The sequence below is a fragment of the Labrus bergylta genome, chromosome 4 (genome assembly GCF_963930695.1).
Source record: "Labrus bergylta chromosome 4, fLabBer1.1, whole genome shotgun sequence".
In the NCBI taxonomy this organism is placed as follows: Eukaryota; Metazoa; Chordata; class Actinopteri; order Labriformes; family Labridae; genus Labrus; species Labrus bergylta.
Genome location: NC_089198.1, coordinates 32,012,102 through 32,024,326, shown reverse-complemented (window position 1 = coordinate 32,024,326; position 12,225 = coordinate 32,012,102).

Below are 12,225 nucleotides of genomic sequence, written 5' to 3'. Positions count from 1 at the left end.
GTTTATTGTGTGAGATTATAAAGGCACTAATGTCCCCCATAAGAAAAGCAAACGATGCTGCTGTTTGGATCAGGCCTGCAGTCACTGACCTCTATAATCACATTTAAAATCTAAAGAGATATTTTGAGTTTTATAGTGAATTTACTTTATAATCTCAAGAACTCTGAGTTTGTCTTTGGAAATGTTCCCTTTTCTGTTTTTTGTTTGTTTTAGAATGGCTCTGATACGCCGTCATGCTGTCATGTGTGAAGCTCTTTGTTCTCCTTGTTTGAAAAGTGCTACACGAATAGAGTCATAATTATATTTTTGTATTAGGCACACAAGGTACCTTCCTTTTTTTGCATTACTTTGTGTTGCATTAGAATCATTCATCTTACAGCCAATAAAATGGATTGAAATGCGATGAAATGAAGAAGGTCGGAGTCGAACCCAGGCCGCCGGCCTCGAGGGAAATAGCCCTTTACATGGTTCTTAACCACTGGGCTACGCAGCAGCATGCACTGAAAACTAATAAAGTATAAAGTCGGGCTCAGAAGGTAAAGGGAACGCTTTGTTCAAGATTCATTTTAAATCAAAACATTGTGTTCTTAATTATAGAAACGACACAACATTGTTTATTATATGCAGACTACTTTATTCTTTCAGCTCGTCAGTTCAACATACATTTTTTTTAATTTTTATTGCATTTACTTTAAAAAAACAAACATTTTTACAGGCACACTGTGAACTAGCTAAAATGTAAAATCACTATATTTTAAATACATGAGATCTTTAGTAACTTCCGCCTAAATTTGTGATTCTGTATTGATTTGTTAAAAACATTTTACTGTAATTTAGCAGAAAAAAAGCAATCTATGTAAAGTCACTACCAAAACAAAAACATTCTAAATCCTCCATAAATGAGAAAATAAAATAAGAAAAGCACACAGCATGTTTTTTTCATCATTCAGCTTCAGCTCTCCACCGATAAAGCTGCTGTGTAATGTTTTGTTTCTACATGTAAACAAGAGTATCATCATCTCAACAATGACACCACCATTTAAAAGGGTCAACAGTGAACCTGCAGACAAATCAACACACTGAATTTTTACAAGTTTACTTTTCTTTGTGAGCTTTTTGTTCCTGGTCAATGTGTGTGCTTGTATTCATATCTTCTTGTACATTTTATTCTCAGCGGTGTGTGAAACTATAAAGAGAGCTTGTTACGAGAGACTAAGGGCCTGATTAATTAAGAAAGAATCTTAGCCGCTAATAGCTCTAAAAATTGCGCATCATTTAATAAAGTATTATACAAAACAATAACATTTACTGTATATAATATAGGATTTGTTTTACACTGCTGCAAAATGTTGTTTGATCATAATTGCATATATATAGTCATGATTGACATTGTTAAATTCATCTAAGTGATAAAGGAGATACATTTATGAGATGATGGTGGGATAGAAAATAGAGTAAAACATAGTCATCCAGCATGTGTGCAGTTTGTGGACGGACTCTTGTTCCTGAGGACGGTCAGCAGGAAGAGTCCACAGCAGTACACCAGACTCTTCACTGTCAGCACTGTGTAGAGCAGCAAGAGCAGCTTCACCTTGTATGGAGACGGGACAGAGGGATCCGCTGCAGGTGATGGAACAGAAAAAGAATAAAATCATCAACAACGTCAGTCCTCTGTTTTTCTCTCTTTTAACAGAATCACTAAATGAAGATAAATCTACGCTGCACAAAGTCACCAAAACCTTCATTACCTGTATCTATCAGAGCCTCCACTGTTCCCCCCTCGTGCTGCACGTAGCAGCTGTATTCATAGCTGAACTTTGTCTGATAGATCTGTAAGACTGAGGCAGTACATCCAGACTCTCTGAGCTCCAGCTGCTGGAGCTCGTCTCCAGGAGATTCTGACACACACACACACACACACACACACACACACACACACACACACACACACACACACACGAAGATACATGAATCTGTTTTTTATAATAACAGGTGTTGTCACAGATATATTTTAAAGTTTAAGAAGAAAAAAAAACATTTAAGCTAAATTAAATACATAAAAATAAAAACAAAGAAACAAAGTAGGATTATAGCAGCAATAGAATACCATTTTATACTTTGTTATATTTGGTATTTATACATTAGATTATATTTTATCTTGCAGTTTATAATTTCATTCAAATATATTTTCACACAATTTAAACAACTCTTATCTTTATCAGGATTTGCATATAATTATGAATTACAAATTAACCTTCAAGAAAACTCTTTAATCATTTTGAATAAATTAAAAAATAATTATATATAAATATATTTAAAACCATGTTGTTTTCTCTAATTAATACAGATAAATAAAATCTATACAACAGTTATTTCAGAGTGTTTGTTATTTATTAAATATTCAGTGTTATGTTTAGAAATGTCGAATAAGGTCAAACTTGATTTACAAACTAAAGACAAAGGTTTCATAAATCCCAGAGAAGACATTTAAATAGACGTATGATAACGTGTGATATCAGACAACATATAGTTCAAATGATTGTCTCTGAAAAACTGTTTTTCATTCTGTATTAAATATATATAATGATATAAATGTGAATCATTTGAGCAAGTTTATTTGTAGATTCACACAGAGAAGTCAACGTGTGATAACAAAGAGTGAGCTCTAGACCTGCTCTTTTTAAAGTGTCTTCAGATAACATTTGTTAGAAATCAGAGCCATACAAAGAAAGATTGATGAGTTGATTCACACAGTTCAAAACAGAGCACTAACAACATGTTCAAGTTTGAGCCCAACAATCATTGGTTTGACTATTTGATCCTTTTTAAAGCGTTTCATTCAAACAAAGTCTTTTTCTTCTAATGTGGCTTTCTAAGTCGTTAAAGATCAGAAACTCTTTGGAGTCGCCTTGTCAGTCGCACTTGTCCTTAAACCTTGTTAGTTATTTTACCTCAAACACATTTCTACTTCAGCGTCTCTTCCTCTTTTTCTTCCTCTCAGAATGTTTCTCCTTTAACGGTGATGTCTGTTGTTTCATTTGTTAAGTCCAAAATGTTTGAACTGGAGCTGAAGGATGGATGAATGGACTGGTTTGAAGTGTGGTACAGACCTTCTTGGTCCCCTGAGGAGGAAATAAATGAATTCACTTTGTTGATCGAGCACTGGGGATGAACTGAGCTCTCTGTTCTTTTGCTAGTTTCATTGATGATCTCATGATAGAAAGCTGTGTTCTCACTTCACTTTGCCATCGAGCACACTGATATTAATACAGACTGTCCAGTGTTTATTACCCACGTAGTACAAAATGTAGTTATGTGATCCAGCAGAATACAATAAAAAAATTATTTTTATAGCCTAACTATCTTTGATGATAAGCACACTGAGGGTCTGTTATGACCACCTGGCAGTCTGCTTATATGTGTTTGGTATGGTAGCTATGTTGATAGCTACTAATGCAGGAGGTCAGCAGCAAACAAGCTGTTTTATTCAGCAGTGTGAGTAATGGTTACACAGGAAAACGGCTATGCCCATATAAGGGTGATGATAGATTTGATTGACAGCCTGTACAGTGGCAGCACCGCACACTAACTTAACATCCCATTCCTGACTTTGAACCGTTGGCATTCTTTCTCTTTTTTCCTTCGTTTGAAGTGCTTCATTAGCAAATATCTGACAACAAATACGACTTTCTGTGCGGTTAATTGTATTAACAGACCATCCAAGAAGTTGATGCTTCAGTTTTTTCGGTAAGTGATATACATATACTGTAAATATTAATGATCAATTTTATACTCCACATAAATGTCGACATTATGATATGGTGATCGGCAGGTGTAGGCATCCATTTTCGCGGGCCTGGCTTTGTTTAATGTTAGCTTGTAAACCAGCCGACTAATTATACAATTTGCCTCAGTTTTGTCCATTATTTACGGTCAATGGTTTGGCCGATCAAGACGATCGGGACCCCCATTCAAGCCAACGATGCTAATGATGACATAGCTAGACAGCACTATTAAACTGGGAATAAAATGAATTCCGAAGTATTAGTCATTTTTGTGGATAATATGTTGAAAATAATGAGTTTGTATGATGTTAGAAACTAAAGGTTCACCGCGGTGGTTAACCGACCTTACGATCAATTTTATACTCCACATAAATGTCGACATTAATACACAAACTCTGTGTATTAATTAGGCATCAGTACTTTTGAACAATAATGTCATATGTCCTTATTTTTTAGATAAAGTTCAACATTAACCTGACGCAACTGTACCCAATATGGCGTTGGTTGAATGGGTTATATATTAACATGTTAATAAGAAATGAGCTACTGTATGTTCTGTACATAAGCACAGAGAGTTGGAACCTGATAATGATTTAAATAATTAAAGTAGTATTTGTTTCATGTTAAGATGTATGTGAATAAGCTATACTGACATATGTGTTATGTAACTAATTTTCCCTGTAAGTAGTTTTCCTCTAGGTGATCCAGATAGACTGGACCAGTGGATGTTCAACCTGAAAAGACAGAACTGGACTCCCAACAAGGCCTCTCGTCTGTGCAGTGAACACTTTGAAAGGTGTCACCTTGGCACTGCCTTTGTTGTCTGGGTAGTACACTGTTGAATTTATAAATGCACTCTTACACACAGATGAGTACAGACAATGCACAAAAAAATTCTTTAATGAATACCTGCTATTTTTTGTCTATTTGTTGTTACATTTTAATAGGGGAGGACATGTCTGAAAAACACCGCTGTGCCTACCATTTTCCACTTCTCTGAGGGCCAAAACAAAGAGCAAGGACGAAAGCGCTTGCGGTTAGGTACCAATCAGGTGACATCAGCATTAATGTTTTAAGTAGTGGTGAGGAGGTTGCAGATGTAGATGAGGGTAGCAGTGCTGTAAATCTCATTTCTGATCAGAGCAATGTCATTATGGAAGACGCACCCCAAGTCTTTGTTGCTCAAAATGTAATCCATGATGACATTACGCTGACAGTGAATGCAAGGGAAGATGTTGGTCTAGGTAGCAGCAATCAACCCAAAAATCAAAGCATAAATTGGACAGCATTAGATCACTGTTACATAAGGCCAAAACAGCTGAGTATCTTATCTCAGGGTGATCATTCTTAAGGTGTTTCTCATTCTCCAAAAACACTGATGAGGAAGGCTTCTGCTACAGAGGTAATGCTATGTGCAGCTCGAACAAAGCTGACGTTGAAAATTCAGCACACAAGAAGACTGAAGGCAAAAGTTTCTTCTATGAAAGGTTTAATTAAAGTGCTTCAGAAGAAACTTCTAATTTCATCGGAATGTGCCTCTCTTTCTGATCTGGAAGATGTTCCCAGAGAGCTCTTTCAAAGACTAAAAAAGAAATCTGTGTTTTCAGAGAATCTGAAACAATTTGCTACAACACTGCACTTTTACTCTCCAAAAGCCTATGACTATGTTAGAGAGAAGTTTCTTTTGGCTTTGCCTCATTCACAAACCATAAGAAAGTGGTATAGCAGCATCTCTGCAGATCCTGGATTTACTGTTGCTTCTTTCACAGCTTTAAAAAGTCATGTTGCTGATCAGAAGGGATTAGGTAAGGACACAGTTTGCTCATTGATGATGGATGAAATGTATATTCATAAGCAGACTGAGTTTGGGGGGGACCAAATTCACGGCTATGTTGACATCGGAGCTGGTGAAATTGAAAATGTTATCGCAACACAAGCATTGGTCCTCGTGGTTGTTGCAGTTAATGCATCTTGGAAGATTCCCATTGCTTACTTCCTCATCAACAGCATGACAGGACAAGAGAGAGCAAACATTGTCCGAGAGAGTCTAATTAGGCTTCATGCAATCGGTGTTAGGGTTGTCTCATTGACATGTGATGGACCATCTCAAAACTTTGGAATGGTCAAAGAGCTTGGTGCCAAGTTGGACCTCATGGACATGAGATCCTTCTTTTTCCATCCTGAAGATCTCACACAAAAAGTCCATGTTCTCTTGGATCCATGTCACATGCTCAAGCTTCTTTGGAATGTCTTTTCAACAGCTGAAGTTCTGGTAAGAGAAAATGGCCAGCAGATAAGATGGCAGTACATCAAGGAGCTCAACAAGTTTCAGCAAAAGGAGGGTTTGAGCCTTGACAACAAACTGAAGATGGCACATATTCAGTGGCGCAATCAAAAAATGAAGGTACATCTTGCAGCCCAACTCTATAGCAGCAGTGTGGCTGATGCCATTGAGTATTATGAGAGGGGGCTTAAATATCCCCAGTTCTTTGGATGTTCAGCCACTGTTCAATTCTTGCGCACCATTGATGCTGCCTTTGATGTCCTTAACAGCAGGAACCCACTTGGAAAGGGATTTAAAGCCCCCCTGAAACCAGCAAACAAACACCATGCCAAGGCCATTTTAGATGACGCAGAGTCACTCCTTTGTGGGCTCAGAATGACAGGAAGAGACAACACACTTATACATGTACACTCTACACAGAAGAGAACTGTCATTTATGGTTTCATTGCTTGTGTAAGAAGTGTGTTAGGCATCTATGAAGATCTGGTAGAGCAGCCAGCAGCCCCATGCCGGTACCTTCTGACCTACAAACTCAGCCAGGACCACTTGGAGCTGTTCTTCTCTGCAATCAGAGCACGTGGCGGTTTTAACAACAACCCCAATGTGAGGCAGTTTAGAGGAGCTTACAAGCGCCTGCTTATAAGGCATCAGGTAAAAAGAGGCACAGGTAACTGTCTCCTTTGTGACAACAAAACCATCCTTGATTCAACACCCGCGACTGTGAATGTTGCGTGCAGGTTGGATGTGAAGCCAGTTGAAGTGCTTGTGCCTGAGGATGACAGTCTGTCTGACCGTCCAGATGTTGACAGTCTGTCTGAGTACAAAGAAGCAGCAATTTCTTACATCACAGGCTTCATCGTCAACAAGATGAAACAGAAGATAACATGCATGCCTTGCTCATAATCATTAACCTCAGATGACTCGGTTCACCATTTCATTACTTTGAAGAACAGAGGTGGCCTCCAGAAACCATCACCCGACATCACTGCAGTTTGCCAAGCTACTGAAAGACGCTTTCAGCGGCTTCTAAAAATCATTGAGGGCAAGGCTCCAGTGGGAAGAGGAACAACTGCAGCAATTGTCACCCAGGTTCTGTCAGATTGTTCAGAGAAGAATCTCTTTCCCCAGCTGCACAGTTTGACGTGTGTTGAAGCCAGTCATGTCCATGTTTTGGTAAGGATGGCTTCTGCATGGTACTGCAAAATTCGACTGAACCACATAGCAAGAAGAGAGGCAGAAAAAATAAAGGAAGGTAAGGTGGTTCGCAGAAAGCTCACTAAATTAATACATTTTTATGGAGATTAAATAAAAGATGTTTGGTCAGTTCTGTGTGTAGTTAATATCAGCTATTATATACTTTGATATTGTACATATGTATATGTGTATATATTTGTATCTGTTTCTATTCCTGTAGTGTGTGTTCTTCTTCCTGCATTTCTTTGTTTGTGTGTACATCTGTATATATTTGTATCTGTTTCTATTCCTGTAGTGTGTGTTCTTCTTCTTGCATTTCTTTGTTTGTGTGTACATATGTATATTTGTCTATATTTTTCTATTATTGTACAACACGTTCTATTTCTTGCATATCAGAATGTGGCCAAATTCTTTTTGATGTTTTTTCTTGCTAGAACATAGGAAATGGTTGGTATAATAATGCTATAGAACAACATTGAAACTGTTACTTGGAGCCTGCATGAACGGGGCACAAGTAACTTTCAATGTCTGCCGTTAAGCAAGTGTACATGTTGTCTCACTAACTAATTGAACTTAGAGCCTGCATGAACGGGGCCTGAGTTCTTACTGAAAATACTTTTCTTTTTTCAAAGAAACCCACCGGTTACATAGATGATTATCAGTTGGAGTCTGCATGAACGGGGCCCAACTTTTCCATTCTGGGATGCTACTCCAAGACAAACTTTCAAAATATAATTCTCAAAACTGTACATAGAGCCTTTAAAGAGAAACCTCACCTCACCACTACTTAAAGCCAATGTCAGATAAAAACTGAACACATGAATGACTGGTCAATGTCTTTTAGAGTCTGCATGAACGCGGCCTAAGATGATGTTGATCTATTAATCATGTTCAGTGGGAGATTAATTATAGTTTTTATGTACATAGTTTACAGAATTGTTTGTTTGTCCAGTTAAAAAAGTTCACTTAAATTAAACATTTATATAAAAAAATATTATAAAACTTACTTACCAGTATCTAAAAAAAAAATCTTGTTCTTTTATTTAACAAAATGTTAAAATGTATGAAAATGTTGCTGTTACCTTGTTGTTATAAGATACATGAATATGTGGAGTTCATAGTTAAAGTTTTGGAGTTAAGGGGGGGGGGGGGGGGGGTATTTTTACATACTCTTGCTTTATTTCCTGATTTACTTTGTTGTTAATTTTATCCCCTTTGCTTACCCTCAGGTTCATTAATTGTACATATGTTTTCCATTGTTGTTGTATGTTTTCTCTTTGTTTTAACATGTCCCGTGCTTTATAGTTTCTTGTACGTTTGTCGTGTTATATGTTCTTACTCTTAGCCTGCACCTTGTTGTGGTGAGTGGGCTTTCAACCAGTGTTAACTTATTTTCTCTCTCATATAGTACAATGTAGGACACTAGGGAGTGTCATGGCTGTCTTTCTGTGGGCGCGGTGATCCAATTAACACTCTGTGGCTCAAAGACTGCTGTTTATTCCATCCAACTCCTCAGACTTGCACACCTACTCTCCATCAACTCATCAACTCAACAGTATATATACCCTGGCTCTCAATCCACTCGCCAGATCGTTCTTTCAGCTACGGTAGAATACGGCTCAGGCATAGTTTTTGATAGACTTTTAAAATTCTTGTGCTAGTTTTGTTCTGATATTCATCCTGTTTTTATTTTACTTTAGGTTCACCCACCTGCCTTCTTGGATTCAAAGCCTCTCAATCAACTAGGCTCACATCGCAACTCTGCTCTGATCAGCCGTCTCCCTTTCACTCTGCAGACCTTGTGAATCATCGTCTCATCTCCCTTCCTCTGCAATAAACCTCATTACAAGTCAACCTGTTGTTCTTATGAATTCCATATTATATTTTTTTGTTTGCCAATATAGTCTTATAACTTAGGAATGTCTCAGAAGATATGAGTGGACTCTCCTGCTAGTTCCCATTTCTTAACCTCTTAAAACTGTAATCCATTGGTTCTTTTTTATATATGTTTATAAATATAAACAATCCGCTCTCTTTTAATACTTCCCTTAATTGTTAACATTAAAACACTTCTATATTTGATGATAAAGCACATCATTTGTCTAGTTTAGATGGGTAAACTAGACGATATTATGTGACATTGATCTTGGAAGACCACATTTGTGAATGATTTTTAAACATTTTTCTAATCACATTAATGTAATTTACTCTGGTTGAAACTTGATTTTGATTGTATTGAATGTGTATATGGGGAGCTCTTGTGGCAGATATTGGAACACATAGAGCAGAAATCTCTCCACTTAGCTTTATTAGAAATAAAGGATGGGTTTTTGTCTCTAAAGCAAGTAACAAAAGGCATGCTCTAAAACTCTAGCTAACAATAGCTCTGTTGTCAGGGACATTACCGGTAGTTGTCTTTAATTTAAAAAGGTAAATACCGTATTTTCCGCACTATAAGGCGCACTTAAAAGCCTTTAATTTTCTCAAAAAACGACAGTGCGCCTTATAATCCGGAGCGCCTTATATATGGATCAATCGGTTAATTGGTTGATCCATACTGGTTGTACACGGCGCTCAGCGACACTGACTCGGATAATGACGAGAGGGAGCCGGGCATGTTGGATGCCGTACTCGCCCAACTGTTCCATTCGGACACTGAAGAAGAAGAATTCGAGGGATTCGTGGACGGGGAATGAACTGAAAAAGTGAGCTTTACGTGTTATACGTAACTGAACAATGTTGAGTTATGCACTAACGCAGGGGTGCCCAACCTTTTTTGAACCAAGATCTACTTTTAAAGTTACCAGTCTGCCGTATGGAAAGCCGATTGAAGATTTAATAGATATCCTTGATATCAAAGCTCAGTTTCCTGTACTAGTCAAGTCTTTGGCTGCACTAGTTTACTAGTAGAACGTTGAAAGACTTACTAGTAAACTAGTAGAAGGCAAAAAGTCCTACATGTTAACTAGTAAGGTGCAAAATATCTACTAGTTAACTAGTAAGATATATTTTGTGTCTACTAGTTAACTAGTGAGCCTAAAAATGTTTACTAGTTAACTAGTAAGAGCCAAAATGTCCACTAGTAAGCTAGAAAGGCATATATATGGACCATACTAGCTAACTAGTTAGGATAAAAAGTTTTTACAAGTTAACTAGTAAGAGCAGAAAGGTCCACTAGTTGTACTAGAGATGGCTTTATTAGTCTTACTAGTTAACTAGTGCGGCTCTAAATGTTCACTAGTTAACTAGTAAGAGAACAAATGTCCACTAGTTGCACTAGTATCATCTTTACAAGTCGTACTAGTTAACTAGTGAGACTTAAATATTTTACTAGTAAACTAGCTAGATCTAAAATGTCACTAGTAACACTTGTTGCACAAAATGGTAACGAGGAGGTGGGGGATAAGTGTGGATTGAGGCTTATGATAGGCTCTAAAAATCAAGAACAAAAATAACATCAAATCAGGACCCAGGATTTGGTTATAATCCCACCCACTGCATTTACATATTGCACACTAGTCAACTAGTTGGATTGCAGGATTAGAACTATCTTACTAGTCGATATCTGTTTTCATTTTACTAGTTAACTAGTTAGACACAAATGCTAACTAGTTAACTAGTTAATCTCATAATGGTAACTAGTAACACTAGTGAAGATGCATTTTACCTTTCTAGGTCACTAGTAAGATAAAATGTGTCAACTAGTAACACTAGTTGGAATATTTTTAAACCTACTAGTTAACTAGTGAGGCTCGGAAACGTTTACTAGTTAACATGTAGCAGCTAAAATGTCAACTAGTCACACTACTGAGGGCGGTTTTAACCTTACTAGTTTACTAGTAAAGCCCTATACAGTTTACGAGTAAACTAGTAAGTGCCTTTTTGTCCACTAGTTAAACTAGCTAGTGTCTTTTTGGCCTCACTAGTAAACTAGTTGAAGACTTTGTGTGGCACTAGTAAACTAGTTGCAGGCAAAACAGCATACTAGTGGACATTTGCTTTTGACTAGTAAACTAGTTGAATGATATAATTTGACAAGTTTACATGCTGAACAGTTAAAACCCTTTACTAGTTAACTAGTTGAACACAGATGTCAACTAGTAGTCTGATCTGTTGACTACTAGTTAACTTGTGACTGACAATTTATCTAACTAATTAACTAGTACTGCCAAAAAGACCCTTACTAGTACAACTAGTGGACATTTTGCAATTACTTATTAACTAGTTAACTGTGTTTGGCCTCACTAGTTAACTAGCAAGGTCACACATGGTCTAACTGGTAAACTAGTGGACATTTTGACTCGTTCTAGTTAACTAGTATGCATTTAAAGCCTCACTAGTTTACTAGTAAGGCCTTGAAGACCAAAGTAGTGATACTAGTGTGCATTTTTCTTTCACTAGTACTACTAGTAAACATCTTGAGCCCTACTTGTTAACTAGTAAGGTCAATTAGACTGCAACTAGTGGTACTAGTGACATTTATGCCCTTAGTAATAAACTAGTTAAGCTTTTTGAACATCATTAGTTTACTAGTAAAGTCGAAATGTGTTTTACAAGTGTAACTAGTGGACATTTGGTCCTTACTAGTTTACTTGTAAATGTCAACTGGCAGTCCACTAGTAGTACTAGTAGCACTAGTTGACCGCATGATAATGAAGCAGGCGGGACAAGGATTTTGATTGGTCAATGTCAAACCTGCGATTTTGCCAGCCTTAAAGGGCCAGATCTGAATAGTACCTTCGGTTAAACCAGCACTAATTTCTGAAGGTTTGTTCATTTGTGTCATGTTATATTATCACTAAATGGTAACTCACTGAATGCCCTTTGATAGAATTTTATGACCCATGCACAGATTAAATCCAAATCTGATGTTACATTGTTATTCATCTTTTCAACTTTTTTGTTTTTTAAACTTAGTATTATTTGTTCTAAAAATCACTAATGATTATTCATTATTGCAGT